The sequence below is a fragment of the Bos indicus genome, chromosome 4 (genome assembly GCF_029378745.1).
Source record: "Bos indicus isolate NIAB-ARS_2022 breed Sahiwal x Tharparkar chromosome 4, NIAB-ARS_B.indTharparkar_mat_pri_1.0, whole genome shotgun sequence".
Classification (NCBI taxonomy): domain Eukaryota; kingdom Metazoa; phylum Chordata; class Mammalia; order Artiodactyla; family Bovidae; genus Bos; species Bos indicus.
In genome coordinates, this window is record NC_091763.1 from 16,443,842 (window position 1) to 16,458,846 (window position 15,005).

The 15,005-nt window shown below is 37.5% G+C and overlaps 1 protein-coding gene across 3 annotated transcripts in view; it reads left to right on the forward strand.

The window, feature by feature from the left end:
• Window positions 1-15,005, forward strand: part of GLCCI1 (glucocorticoid induced 1) — a 106,439-nt gene that overhangs the window by 59,891 nt on the left and 31,543 nt on the right. The window lies entirely within an intron of this gene.

The following is a 15,005-nucleotide window of genomic DNA, read 5'->3' on the forward strand; positions in this document are numbered from 1 at the left end:
ATCTGATCTGATAATAAATTAAAATTCTTGTTATAATCCTTAGAGCAGTTCCTGACAAAATAACGCTATATAAGAATAGGAAATATCAAAAGTAGAATGCTGATGCTGCTGCTAAGTCGCTTCAGTCGTGTCCGACTCTGTGTGACCCCATAGACAGCAGCCCACCAGGTTCCACCGTCCCTGGGATTCTCCAGGCAAGAACACTGGAGTGGGTTGCCATTTCCTTCTCCAATGCATGAAAGTGAAAAGTGAAAGTGAAACCGCTCAGTCATGTCCAACTCTTTGCGACCCCATGGACTGCAGCCCACCAGGCTCCTCCATCCATGGGATTTTCCAGGGAAGAGTACTGGAATGGGTTGCCATTGCCTTCTCCCCAAAAGTAGAATAAAACGATACAATAAAAAATATCACAAAAGAAAGCACCTAGAGGAGGAAGAGACAAGTAAAAAAGATGTGACACAAGTAGAAAAATAGCAAAATGACAGGAATAAATCCAGTTATTTAATTACATTCAGTGAATGGAGTGAACATTCTGTTTAAAAGGCAGAGATTGTCAAATTGGATAAAAAAGCAACACTCACCTATATCTTGTCTATAAGAAACACACCTTATATTCAAAGATATGAATAGGTAGGTTGAAAATAAAAAGATGGGGAAAGCTACACAGTGAAAAGAGTAATGATGCTTTCTTATCAGATGAAATAGACTTAGACAAAAAATATTACTGAAGACAGAGACATCTCATAATTGTTTATACATCTAACAACAGTCTCAACATGCATGAAGCACAACTATGGAAGAAGAAATCATTTTGCTTAACAATGTTTGATAGAACTGGGTAGAAAACCAGCAAGGAGATAGAAGAGTTTAAACAGGATAATCAGTCAACTTGACCTAACATACATAGAAAACTGCCCATTGACTGTAGAATACACATTTTTTTCAAATTGAAGCATTTTCTGGGTTAGACCATAAATTGGGCCATAAAACAAGACTCAATAGGTTGTGAAAGACTCAAATCATGTAACAGAAAATAATCTTGTAACAAACCCAAATATTTGTCTTTTAAAGAACATTTACCTAATACCAAAAAGGAAATTTTAAATATTTGAATAAATGAAAGCAAAAAAGACAGCTTAGAATTTGTGTTTACAGATAAAGCAGTACTTCAAGGAAAAGTTATATGTAAGTGCACATATAAGACAAAGAAAATTCTCAAATCAGTACCTAAGCTTCCATCTTAAGAAACTAGACAAAGAAGAGAAAATCATACCGAAAGCAAGCGAAGGAAATGATAAAGAATATAGCAAAAACTAATGAAACAGAAAAATAAGAGAAAAGTCAATGAAATTAAAAGTTGTTTTTTTGGAAAGATGAATAAACCATTAGTTAGATTGACCAAGAAAGAAAATATACAAATTACCAAAATGAATAGTGAAAGAGGGGCCGTTACTACCAACCTTTTAGAACGTAAAGGTTTTATAAAGGAATCTTATAATCAAATGTGTGTCATCATTTATTAATAGAACATAAGATGAAATGGATAAAATTCTAGCAAGATAAGAATTACTAGAAAGAAACAAATTACCAAAACTGATTTAAGAACAAATAGAAAAATATGAGTATAAATTGTAGCAATAAAGAAATTAAGTAAGGAATTAAAAATGTTCTGCAAAAAAAATCCCAAGGTTTGATATGGTGAATTCTATCAAATATTCAAAGAAGAAACAATCCTTCAAAAGCTCTTTCAGAAAATAAAAGAGAAGGGAGCACTCCCCAATGTATTTTATCAGTCTAGAGTTATGTGATGTTGGCAGGCAAAGATACCTCAAGAAAAGAACATTTCAGATCAGTTTCTCTCTTGAACATAGATGTAGACATCCTTAACAAAATATTAGCAAACCAAATCTAGCAACTTATAAAAAGGATTATACACAAAGAGCGAGTGAGATTGGTTCTAGAAATGCAAAGTTGTTTTAAGATCCAAAATTCAATTAATGTAAATACACTATATTAATAAACTAAAGAACAGGACCACATAATTATCTCAGTAGAGTCAGAGAAAGCATTTGCCAAGCTCCAGTATCTATTCATGATAAAAAAAAAAAAAATCTCTAAATAAACCAGGAATAAAAGAGAATTTTCTCTGCCCGATAAAGACCGTTTCTGAAAAACCTACAGACATCATCATATTCAATGGTGAAAGCCAGAATGCTTTCCTCCTAAGATAAGGTAGTGATGTCTACAGTCACCTTGTCACCACTTCTCTTAGTATGGTACAGGAAGTTCTAGTCAGGCAGAAAAAATGAATAAGACATTTGGGAATGGCAAAACCGTCTTTATTCACAGATATATGATCCTATATATAGAAATTCCTAGGGAACATACAAATATATAAATTACTAGAACTAATACAAGTTCAGCAGGAAAAAAAACATCAACATACAGAAATCAAGTGTTTGTCTAGGTATCAGATGTGAACAATCCCCAAATCAGAAAATAATTTATTATAGTTGAATCAAAAATATTAAAATATTTAAGAAGAAGTATAATAGAAGCAGTTAAAAATTTGTATACCGAAAACAAAACTGCTGGATAAAGTTTTTAAAAATTGAAATAACTAGAAGACTGTTCATGGATTGGAAAACTCAATATTATCATTAAGATGGTAATTCTCCTCATATTGATTTAGTGTAACCCCTGTTTTTTCGTAGGGTTTTTGTTTTTGGTAAAAATTGACAAGATGATCCTAAAATGTATGTGGAAATGAAAAGGACCTAGAATGGCAAAAGTAATTTTGAAAACAAGGAAAATTTTGGAGAACTACTTCTTATATAATTTCACTACTTCTTATAAATTTATATTAATGAATTTGGCAAAATACTAGCATAAAGAAAAAATATAGATGATTCAAAATGGTGAACCCAAGGATAAATCCTTGTATTTTATGGTCAGTTTTTAGCAGAGCTGCCAACACAACTCAGTTGAAAAGGACAGTGTTTCTAACAACTGGTACTAGAATAATTACATATCCATAGCAGGCCCACTTCTGGGCATACATCTGGAGAACAACATGAGCTGATAGGATACATGTACCCCAGCGTTCACTGAAGAGCTGTTTATGATAGCACACGGAATCAACCTAAATGTCCATTGACAGAAGAATAGATAAAGATGTGGTATATGTGTGCACACACACATGCACACACACACAATGGAATATTCCTCAGCCATTTACAAGAATGAAATAGTACCACTGGCAGCAACATGGATGGACTTAGAGACTGTCATACTGAGTGAAGGAACTCAGAGGAATATTGTATGATATGGCTCATATATAGAATCTAAAAAGAAATGATACAGATGAACTTACTTACAAAACAGAAAAAGATTCACAGACTTAAAGAATGAACTTATGATTGCAGGAGGGAAGGATAGGGGAAGGGATAGTTAGGGAGTTTGGGATGGACATGTACACACTATTACATTTTAAATGGATAGCCAACAGGGGCCTACTGTATGGCACATGGAACTCTGCTCAGTGCTGTGTGGCAGCCTGGATGGGAAGGGAGACTGGGAGAGAATGGACCCATGAGTCCATTTGCTGAGTCCCTTTGCTGTTCACTTGAAACTATCACAAAATTGTTTGTTATACAAACAATACAAAATTAAAAGTTAAAAGAAACTTAGATCCTTGACACTCACCATAGAGGGAAATGAACTCAAAATGGATCATAGTCCTGAATATAAGCTCTAAAATTTTAGATCTTCTAGAAGACCTTGGATTAGGCAAGACATTCTTAGATACAGTACCAGTAGTAAGGCCATAAAAGAAAAAAAATTGAACTTCATTTAAATGAACATTTACACTACATGACTAAAAGGATGAAAAGACAAAACCAGACAGAAATATCTGATATAGGACTTACATCCAGAATATATAAAGAACTCTTAAAAATCAATAAGAAGACAGCCCATTAAAAAAAGGGTAAGATACTTTGATAGAAATTTCTCATCAAAGATGTATGGATGGTAAATTACCACATGAAAAGGTAGTCAACATCATTTGACATTAGGCAAGCGTAGATTTAAACCTCAGGATACAACTACACACTACTACAGTGACTGTAATTTAAATGACAGATAACACCAAGTGATGGCAAGAATGAAGAGCATCCGGGACCGTCAACATTGTTCGGAAAATAAAATGTTACACCCAACTTTGAAAAACAGTTTTGACAGTTTCCTTAAAAGATAATCAGAGATACTTCCCTGGTGGTCCAGTGGTTAAGAATCTGCCCGCCAGTATAGGGGACACAGGTTCAATCCCTGATCCAAAGAGATCTCACATTCAGCAAGTAAGCCTGTGTGCCACACTGTTGAGCCTGTGCTCTGGAGCCCATGAGCCACAATCCCTGAGCCTGCGTGCTGCACCTACTGAAGAGGCTCCTGCACCTGGAACCTGTGCCCACAACGAGAGGCGCCTCCGCAAGGAGAAGCTGTGCACCGAGGCAGACAGTGGCCGCCCCGCGCTGCAGCTGGGGAAAAGCCTGCACAGCAGCAAGAATCCGTGTAGCCAAAAATGAATGAATAAAAACTTCATCAGAAATTTAGCATATAGCCCAGCAATTCTATTTCTGGGACTCTATAAGAGTCTTGAAAACACCTCTAAAAAAAAAAATAATAAAAATAGCCATTGTTTGGTAAATGGATAAAGAAAATGTCATATATTCATGCAATACCAGACTGTTCAGCAATAAAAAGGAACACTGTGATGAATCCTGATACATGCTACAGTGGGAATGAACTTCAAAAACGTTTTACTAAGTCAAGAGTCAGCACATTTTGTTTTTCTATGAAAAGCCAGATAGTAACTATTTTATGGTGTGTGGGTCACAGAGCCTCTGCTGCAGCTGCTCAGCTCCACTGCTGTAGGTGAAAGCAGCCATAGACAGTATGGAGTGTGATTATGTTCCAATAAATTGTATTTACGAAAACATGTGGCATCCTAGATTTGGCCTGCAGACTGTAGCTTGCCACTCCCTGCTAAGTGAAAGAAGCCAGATGAATAAGATTACATATTATATGGTTTCATTTATATTGAAATGCCAGAAAGGGCAAATCTATAGAGGAAATAAAGCCCATTAGCGGTTGCATGTGGCTGGGGCTAGGGTGGAGGCAGTGGTGATTGGCTGTAAATAGACTCAAAGCAAATATGGGGGGTGATGAAAAAGTCCTAAAAATTGATTCGTGATTACTTTGTGCAACTCTACTAAGTGATTACAACTTATTTAATTTTACCCTTACAATGGATGAAGTTAAGGCAATGTAAATTACACTTCAGTAAAGATTAAAAAAAAAACGAGGAATAGACATAAAAGACTAGTAGGCTTTGCATGGTATATTCATGGTAGATTTTATATAACTGAGCCTGGAAAATGAGTATATGGGTAAAGACTACATAAAATATTAATACTTATAAAAGATGACAAAACTGGAATCTGAGGAAATTACGAAAGCCAAAACTATTAATGTTATTGAAACAGTAATATTTTAAAAATTATATGCTACTAAAATTTGTTGTTTTTTTTTTTAAAATAACTTTGACCTGCTTCCTTGTCCTGGTATCAAATTCAGCTGTATCACATCCATTCTTCCTGAGTCAGAGATATGCTCCCCACCTCAGATAGTCTGCATCTGGATTTCTGACTTCAACGTCAGTGAAAGCACCTGTATAGTCTACTTCTGCTTTGCTCCAAGCTTATAAGACTACAATGTGAAAAATGTTCAAAGAAATACCTAAATATATTTTAGCTACATTTAAGACAAGAGAACCCCCTACAGACCATGAATAGAAGGGAAATCCTTAATGATGAGTAGATGCTGATGTTATCTGACTCATAGAAATCTGGATCGTGTTGGCCAGATTTCTCTGAGTTGAGCCAAATTTAAGAAATTGTAGATTACTACACATTTTAAGGAGATGGGAATACCAGACCATTTTACCTGTCTCTTGAGAAACCTGTATGCGGGTCAAGAAGCAACAGTTAGAACCCTGGATGGAACAACTGATTGGTTCAAGATTGAGAAAAGAGTTTGGCAGGGCTGTCCGCTGTCACCCTGTTTGTTTAATCTGTATGCTGAGCACGTCATGAACAAAATGCCGAGCTGGATGAGTTACAAGCTGCAGTCAAGATAGGTGGGAGAAACATAAACAACCTCAGACGTATGGATGACACCACCTTAATGGCCGAAAGCAAAGAAGAACTAAAGAGCCTCTTGATAAGGGTGAAGGAAGAGAGTGAAAGAGCTGGCTTAAAACTAAATATTAAAAAAAAACTAATATCATGACTTCCAGCCCTATTACTTCATGGCAAATAGAGGGGGAAAAGGTGGAAGTAGTGACAGACTTCCTCTTCTTGGGCTCAAAAATCACTGCAGATGGTGACTGCAGCTATGAAATTAGAAGACATTCGCTTCTTGGCAGGAAAGCATGACAAACCTAGACTATGTGTTTAAAAGCAGAGACATTATTCTGCCGACAAAGGTCTTTGGTCTTCCCAGTGGTCACATATGGTTGTGACAGCTGGAAGGAGCACCGAAGAATTGATGCCTTCAAACGATGGTGCTGGAGAAGACTCCTGAGTGTTGCTAGGACAGCAAGGAGATCAAAGCAGTCAATCTTAAGGGAAATCAACCCTGAGTACTTGTTGGAAGGACTGATGCTGAAGCTGAAACTCTAGTATTTTGGTCATCTGATGCAAACTGTTGACTCATTGGAAAAGTCCCTGATGCTGGAAAAGATTGAGGGCAGGAGAATAGGGTAGGCATCAGAGGATGAAATGGCTGGATGGCATCACTGATGCAATGAACATGAATTTGGGCAAACTTCAGGAGATTGTGAGGGACAGGGAGGCCTGGCGTGCTGTAGTCCATAGGGTCACAAAGAGTCAGACACGACTGGGCAACTGAACAACACCACCTTTTTAGAGGGTAAAATGTGTCTTGCAAATGGGAGATTGAAACTGGGCTATATGCTTAAAGCAGGGAACTAGGACCATGTGTCTAAACAGTAAAACTAGATCTGAAGTAACTTCACCTGACACTGTTGGTGTTGTATAAAAAGAACATCTGTAAAAAAATTGAAATAGTAACCATATGCTGTGCGTGGGTATGGTGTCTGGAATAGAGCTGTACTCACATGGGGGCACAGCCCTAGTCTTCCTGATTTAAGGCTTGCTCTGAAGCTATGCACCTTTGAAACACCATAGTCTTGAGCAACCATGAAATAATATGGCAATAAAGCAGATTTTTTATCAGTTGAACTGTGAGCAAGACAGAGAGTAAAGAGTTTATAAAGGATAAAACTCCCACATACAGAGAACTTGCAAGTAAGTGTTTTAGGGTATGTAAGGAAATGTATTGCTATAAGAGAGAGTGGATACATTAAATGGGGTATATCTGGGAAAATAACACAATCCCCAAAAAGAACTTAGGATATTTAAGAATTTCAAATGAAACAGTAACTCGCAATGAGAAGAGAAGTAAGAATAGGCAGAATGATAAAGGGTCCTTTCCAAGGCATATTGGTGAAACTGAGAAGTTGGTGAAACTGAAAGTAAACTCTTCAGTGGATTAAGTTGACATAGCAGAATTGAGAATTAGTGAATCAAAAGTCTCAAATGAGAAAGTCTGGATGAGCAAATCATCTAGAATATAAAATAAAAAGACAGAAATTGACAGTTTGAATGTCTATCATTAAAAAATCTACGAACAGTAAATGCTGGAGAGGGTATGGAGGAAAGGAAATGCTCCTGTGTGTGATGTTGGTGGGAATGTGAATTGGTACAGCCACTATGGAAAACAGTATGGAGGTTCCGTAAAAAACTAAAAATAGAGCTACCATATGACTCAACAACCCCACTCCTGGGCATATATCCAGAAAAAAACAAAAACTCTAATCCAAAAAGATACATGCACCCATATGTTCATAGCAGCACTAGATAAAGCTTTACTCAGCCATAAAAAGAATGAATTAATGCCATTTACAGCAACATGGATGGACCTAAAGATTATCATACTAAGTGAAGTAAGTCAGAAAGACCATATGATGTCACTCACACACTGTGAAGTCGCTCAGTCATGTCCGACTCTTTGCAAGCCCATGGACTGTAGCCTACCAGGCTTCTCCGTCCATGGGATTTTTCAGGCAAGAGTACTGGAGTGGGTTGCCATTTCCTTCTCCAAGGGATCTTCCCGACCCAGGGACTGAACCCAGGTCTCCTGCATTGTAGGCAGACGCTTTACCCTCTGAGCCACCAGGGAAATAAGATACAAATGAACTTATTTACAAAACAGAAGCAAACTCACAGACATGGAAAACAAACTTATGGTTACCAAAGGAGAAAGAGACTAGGTGGGGGAGATAAATTAGGAGTTTAGGATTAGCAGGTACAAGTGATTATATATGAAGTAGATACCAAAAAGGACCTAGTGTATAGCACAGCACGCTATATTCAATATCCTGTAGTAGACCATAATGGAAAAACAATGAAAAAGAATAGATAGATCTACAGCTTAACACTTTGTTATATACCAGAAACTACTACAACATTGTAAATCAATTATACTTCAATAAAAAATAATTTTTAAAAAGAGGTTAAAAATATGAAAGAGAAGTTAAGAAACATGGAAAACAGACTGAGTAAGGAGTTTCCAAAGGTAAGAATAGTAGGTATCAGGGAAGAGATATTCGTTAAAGTTTGACAATATGCTGGATTTGGAGAGTGACGTGGGTCTTTAGATTGAAAAAGCCCACCAATTCCTTGGAGGATAAACAAAACAAAAATTTCCACTTCTAGGTCTGGTGAGTTGTAGATCAAGCACACACACACATACTCATTCTTGCAATTAGAAAACAGATTACCTATGAAAAAACTGGGAACCAGATTATCAGCTCATATATCAGGACCTGTAACTGACAGCCGGGTACAATGTAGTGATGGGTTGTGCCGCGCGGCCTGTAGAGTTGATTTACAGTGTTGTGTTGGTTTCTACCACGCCGCAAGGTGAATGTCATGCACATACATGCGTCTACTCATTTCCAGATTCTCTGCCCATATCGTTCTTTACAGAATATTGAGAAGAGTCCCCTGGGCTACTGGGTACGTCCTTGTTAGTTATCTATTTTATATAGTAATGTGTCTGTGTCAATCCCAGTCTTCCAATTTATCCCCCTCACCCCACTTTCTCCCCTGGTAACTGTGTTTGTTTTCTACATCTGTGACTATTTCTATTTTTATGGTACTTGATTTGTATACGTTTAATAGAGGTAAAAGAGAAAAAAGGAAAAATTTAAAGATATTTTTTAGTATACATTATCAGCCTATAGTGGCAATGCATTTGTTCATGGATTAGCATCAAATGCATAAGACTGTATGCTCAAAATTGTGTAAAAGCATGTAGAATTTCAAAAGAAACAGGTTAAAATCTACTTTTTAAAGAGCTTAATTACATATTAGGAAAGGAAACTAAGGCTTTATGGGATAATAAAAGGACTTTATATTAACTCTCACTGTCCTTTATTTGGTGAGAGAAGTTCAGTGCAAAACTAGAAGCTCTTACACTCCTGTGATTCCTTTAAGTGAGCATGCATTCCAGTCTCTTGGAAAGCTCCTCCTTATTTCACGGTTGTGGTCGCTCCTCTTCTAGCTAGGACATACTACCCCTGAGTGGCTTCCTGGGGGAAGGGAACCTGAGCTCCGTTTGTCTTTTTTGCTTACCTTTGTCCTAACTCCATAGCTACTGCGTCTGAGCCTCTGGAGTTGGAGCTTAAGGGAGAGGTGGAGTGGTAGTGTTGTATTAGTTGCTCAGTCGTGTCTGACTCTGTGACACCATGAACTGTAGGTCTCCAGCCTCCTCTATCCATGGGATTCTCCAGGCAAGAATATTGGAGTGGGTAGCCATGCCCTCCTCCAGGGGATCTTCCTGACCCAGGGATCAAACCCATGTCTCCTGCACTGCAGGCAGATTCTTAGCATCTGAACCACCAGGGAAGGCCTATGGGGAGATAAGGGGAACAGAAATGTTCCTACTTGCTGGTACTGTTATAAGGTACCTTTCTATTGCCTGGTCTTGACAGATTTTTGAAACTGACTTTCTTTTGAAATTTCTTGGGTTCTTTGGACATCTCTTGTTGCTGAATCTCTTTCCTATGATTCTAGCTTACTTTCTCCTAAGACTCTAGAATTCTAGAAATAATGTTCAGTTTCTCCAGTGTTGAGCTCTGTTTACCCTTTGGGGTAGCCCTCCTAGGTAGAACCTAAGCCAGCCCTCCATTGGGACTCTCACTTTCAGATTTCCCAGATGGTTACTGAGAAACTCGCACGTTTAAAAAATCTGATTAATAGCCGGGAGTTGAGGCTGACTCTGATGCAACAGTAAATCTCCATCATCCTAGCTCAGCATTATCGGTATCAGGAGTGGGAGTCAGATTCCAGTCTGTCGTGTCCTTTTATCTGTGAGGAACATCAGTCTTTCCAAGATGTTCCATTAAAACTCCTTTCTCTTCATTTGAGGCAGAAGAGGAAATACACTGGTTCACATCTTGGATTTTATTTTTTCTATTGATAGCCTAATAAGTTAACCTTTTACTAGTTCATGGACACTAGCAGAAGCCATGAGGCTCATGGTTTAGAGATAATGGACTTTATTATTCACAGCATAGCAAGTAACAAGACTATTGAGTTTGCATTAGTTCCTGTAAACCCCAGTGGGGTGATGGAGAGGGTCTGAGTGGATGCCTGCACAAATAATAGATCACATTACAGGAGAGGAACAGAACTTGGAGAATCCACTGTTTTTATATTAATAGTAAGGAGTAAGTAAACCTATCTTTATCCCAGAGGGTGACATTCCCAGAGTATAAATAATATTACTATATTCGTTGTTTTGACTCTTTTACATTGTTTCTGACTTTGATAAAGATAAGTTTAAAAAGTGAGTATTTTTAAGTTCTTCAGTGGATATAAGAAAAAAATCATAGGTTGCTTCTTTATCTCATCAATAACTCTCTTACTGCTTGGGATAGTTTTTCTCTAAGTGAAATGATTAGGGACATTTCTTGTTTCTGATCAAATAGTGATTAACAGATATTGTTGGGGTCTTTCTTTTTTCAGTAAGAAAAATAAAAGTTTCCTCATACTCATTACTAAGAGTATAACTGCCCTAATGTTCTGTTAACTTCTGCTATTTAAAAAGAATTGTTTTATCATACCATACTAGAGGAAAATAATTGCAGTAATATTTTCTCTGGACCTAAAAGACAACATTCTGAAGAATTTCTATTATGTGGTAAAACCTTAAAAGCACAAATACTCATCCAGTAAGTAAATTCTGAGTTCAAATTATATTGAATTGTAAAGATGTCATATTTTCATTATTTAAAATTGGACCAATAAGAATGGTGTTTACGGTCATCAAACTGCTTATTGAAAAAGAACTGTATCAGTAAGTTAGTATGTAGTCAGTTAATTGCTACATCAAATTTTTGTTGCTACATCAAATTTTTGTTCATCTTTACTGCAATTTCACATCTTGCAATATCTCTAGCATTAAGAAAGGAAGTTACTTTGCGAAGTGGTTGCGATTATGAGCCAATACATAGCGAGGTATTAGTGGTTATTTGTGAACACTAATGTGGTACTACTTTCAGCAGCACTGGTAGCTAATAGAGGTTAGGAACTAAAGGCTAAAGGACTGGGTCTGCCGTTTATTAGTTGTGTTACCTTGGGAAAGATACTTTACTTTTTAAAGTGCTTCCTCATCTGTAGAGCGGTTACAGTATATCTGTGCAATCTAGTTGTTTTATGAACTTTTTTCTCAATGGTATTATTGTCAGCATTCCTCTATTGGCAGATATACCTTATTGGTAAATAAATTTCTGTATCAAAAACTAAAGTGTCCCAAAGCTAGCTATATCTGTGGAGATAAATCTGTGTTTGGAAATATCTATTTCTTTGTTCTGGGGTGGGGGTTTCTGTGAGTCTGCACGTGGGCAGCATGTGTACCAGTGATGTGTGTGCAGGTGACAGCCCCTATTCATATGCGTGTGCTTACACATCTGTGTATTCTTTATAGATGCAGTTTGTACACACATATGCCTCTGTGTGTGCATTTGGGTATCAGAGGACTGAATAGCCCTGTCCCACTGTCGTCCACCGGGCTCCTCTGTCCATGGAATTCTCCGGGCAAGAATACTGGAGTGGGCTGTCATTCCCTTCTCCCTTCCAGACTGTCTTCCTGACCCAGGGATCCAACCTGGGTCTCCTGCATTACAGGCAGATTATTTACCATCTGAGCTACCAGGGAAGCCCCAGTTATTTCATTAGCATTTGTCTTTTGGAAAATGAAAGAAAAAAGGAAAACAGCATGATTTGCTCATATTTATGTTAAGTAAAAGTTTTAAATTTTATGTTAGTGTTACAGTAGGTACTGTTGCATTTTAAATTCCTTTGAACACTGTCAAAGGATATAGTATGTAAACTGTTTTCATACTGCAGAACCTTTCTTTTGAGACACTGATCTTTGTAAGCACTCAAGTTTGTCATGTATTCTCTTTTTTCGTATAAAAGGGAATAACAGCTTGAGATTTACAACTTCTCAAGCTATATATTCAGGAAATTTTGTTGGATTAATATCGTTAGTAATTGTTTTTGGTCTTTTAACAGCTCAGCTGTTGTCATTTGTATGTTTTCCTATCTGTCTTACTTTTTGTAAGATTCTTTCTCTCCTTGTGAGTTATTAATTTGATTCTTCAGGCAATATAGAATAGTGATTAAAAGAGCAAACTCTGGAATTCCACTTCCCTAAGTTCATGTACTTGTTTCACCACTTAATTGAATGGCTTTCAACAAACTAACCTTCCCGCCCCTCAGTTTCCTCACCTGTAAAGTGAGGATAATAATAGCATTTATCTCATATGTTTTTATTGAGAAATGAATGAGAACAAAATAGAAAAGATTTCATTTTATAATAATATAAATACGAGTGGCAAAGTGCCGTTTTCCTGGTGTTAATCTAGCTCTCATCTCATTTTTTCCTTTGGATCTTGCTTCCGTTCCTACTGCATCTACTTAGTCTGGTTAAGATTTCTCAATTCCCTGCCTACTATAGAATTCATTCTGAGAAATATCACCCTCCGTCCCTTCCTTTTCAGTACCTGAGGCAAAAATAATTGACTAGTATTTTGAGGCTTAGAGTTTAGGGTTTTTTTGTGTGTTTTTTTTTTTTAATGTGTTAACAATATGGGAGAACTATCAGGACAAAAATTACAAATAAACAACGGTGATATGACCAGGTTTCCAAAAATGTACAGTAAAATATGTTCCCAGTTCTTAGATTTTAAGTGGGACCAGTCTCTGATTTTTCTTTATCTAATTCCACAAATATTTTAGTCATTTCTTAGTGAATATTTATGATACTTCTTCTCCCTACAATTATTATTTCTTCTTTGTGACCTTGGGGTTTATTCTCTAACTTTTTAAAATGTCAGAGTACATGTGCTTAAGATCCCTTTCATGTTTAGAGAATGCTCCTCTCTCCTTCCCTCTTAATTTTTTTTAAGTTTTATTGAGATATAATTGACATATAACATCATACAAGTTTACGGGATATGCAGCATAACAATTTGATATATATATATATTGTAAAGTGTACCACAAGAAGGTTAGTAAACACATCTGTCACCTCATAATTTTATAATTTTTGTATGTGTAGATAGGAACTTTTCAGATCTATTCTCATAGAAACTGTCAAATATACAATAGAGTGTTATTAACTACAGTCACTATGCTATCCATTACACTCCAAAATTTACTCATCTTATAACTGGATGCTTGTATACTTCGACCGTTCTCACCCATTTTCTGCCCCTGGCAACCAGGAAGCTGTTCTCTGAGTTGTTTTTTTTGTTGTTGTTGTTTATTTTCAGAGTGAGCTCATACAGTATTTAACTTTCTTTGTCTGACTTATTTCACTTAGTATAATCCCCTCAAGGTCCATTCTTAATTTTTTCTTAAGCATTGCTAATGAATATTTAGAAACACAAGTAAGATTCATCTATAGTTTAAGAAATCCAGTTAATGTAACTCAGGGTTCCCTTTATAAAGGAAGGTTGTATGCGAGTTTCACTGTAGTAACCAGGGTGAATCGGAGAAGGCAGTGGCACCCCACTCCAGTACTCTTGCCTGGAAAATCCCATGGACGGAGGAGCCTGGAAGGCTGCAGTCTGTGGGGTCAATGAGGGTCAGACACGACTTCACTTTCACTTTCATGCATTGGAGAAGGAAATGGCAACCCACTCCAGTGTTCTTGCCTGGAGAATCCCAGGGACGGGGGAGCCTGGTGGGCACAGAGTTGGACACGACTGAAGCGACTTAGCAGCAGCAACCAGGGTGAATAGACTCACTGAAGTGAGAACCAAGAGCTTTGTGCGATACATTGGAACGTGAGATTGACTAGAGAGGGTGCCTTAGGCAGGAGGGTGTGTATGACTAGATCGGAAATTACAACTTCCTCAGCCCCTTCCTGGGGCTTCCCTGGTAGCTCAGATGGTAAAGAATCTGCCTGCAGTGCAGGAGACTTGGGTTCAATCCCTGGGTCGGGACGATCCCCTGGAGAAGGGAATGGCAGCCCACTACAGTATTTGTGCCTGGAGAATTCCATGGACAGAAGAGCCTGGCGGGCTACAGTCTATGGGGTCGCAAATAATCGGACACAACTGAGTAACTAACACACACATTGGCGCCTTTCTCCCAGAGATTCCTTTGTGTCTACTATTACTGAGGTTAGGGAGAAGAGATGGTTTTGGATAACCATGGGCTCTTGAGCATCCAAGGGAGAAGAGAAGGAGAATTCTAAGTGAAAGTATGGAAGGCAAGAATATTTGCAGTTGTTATATACATAAGCCACTCTTCTGAATGTCGTGTAAGGAAACACGGGAGTCT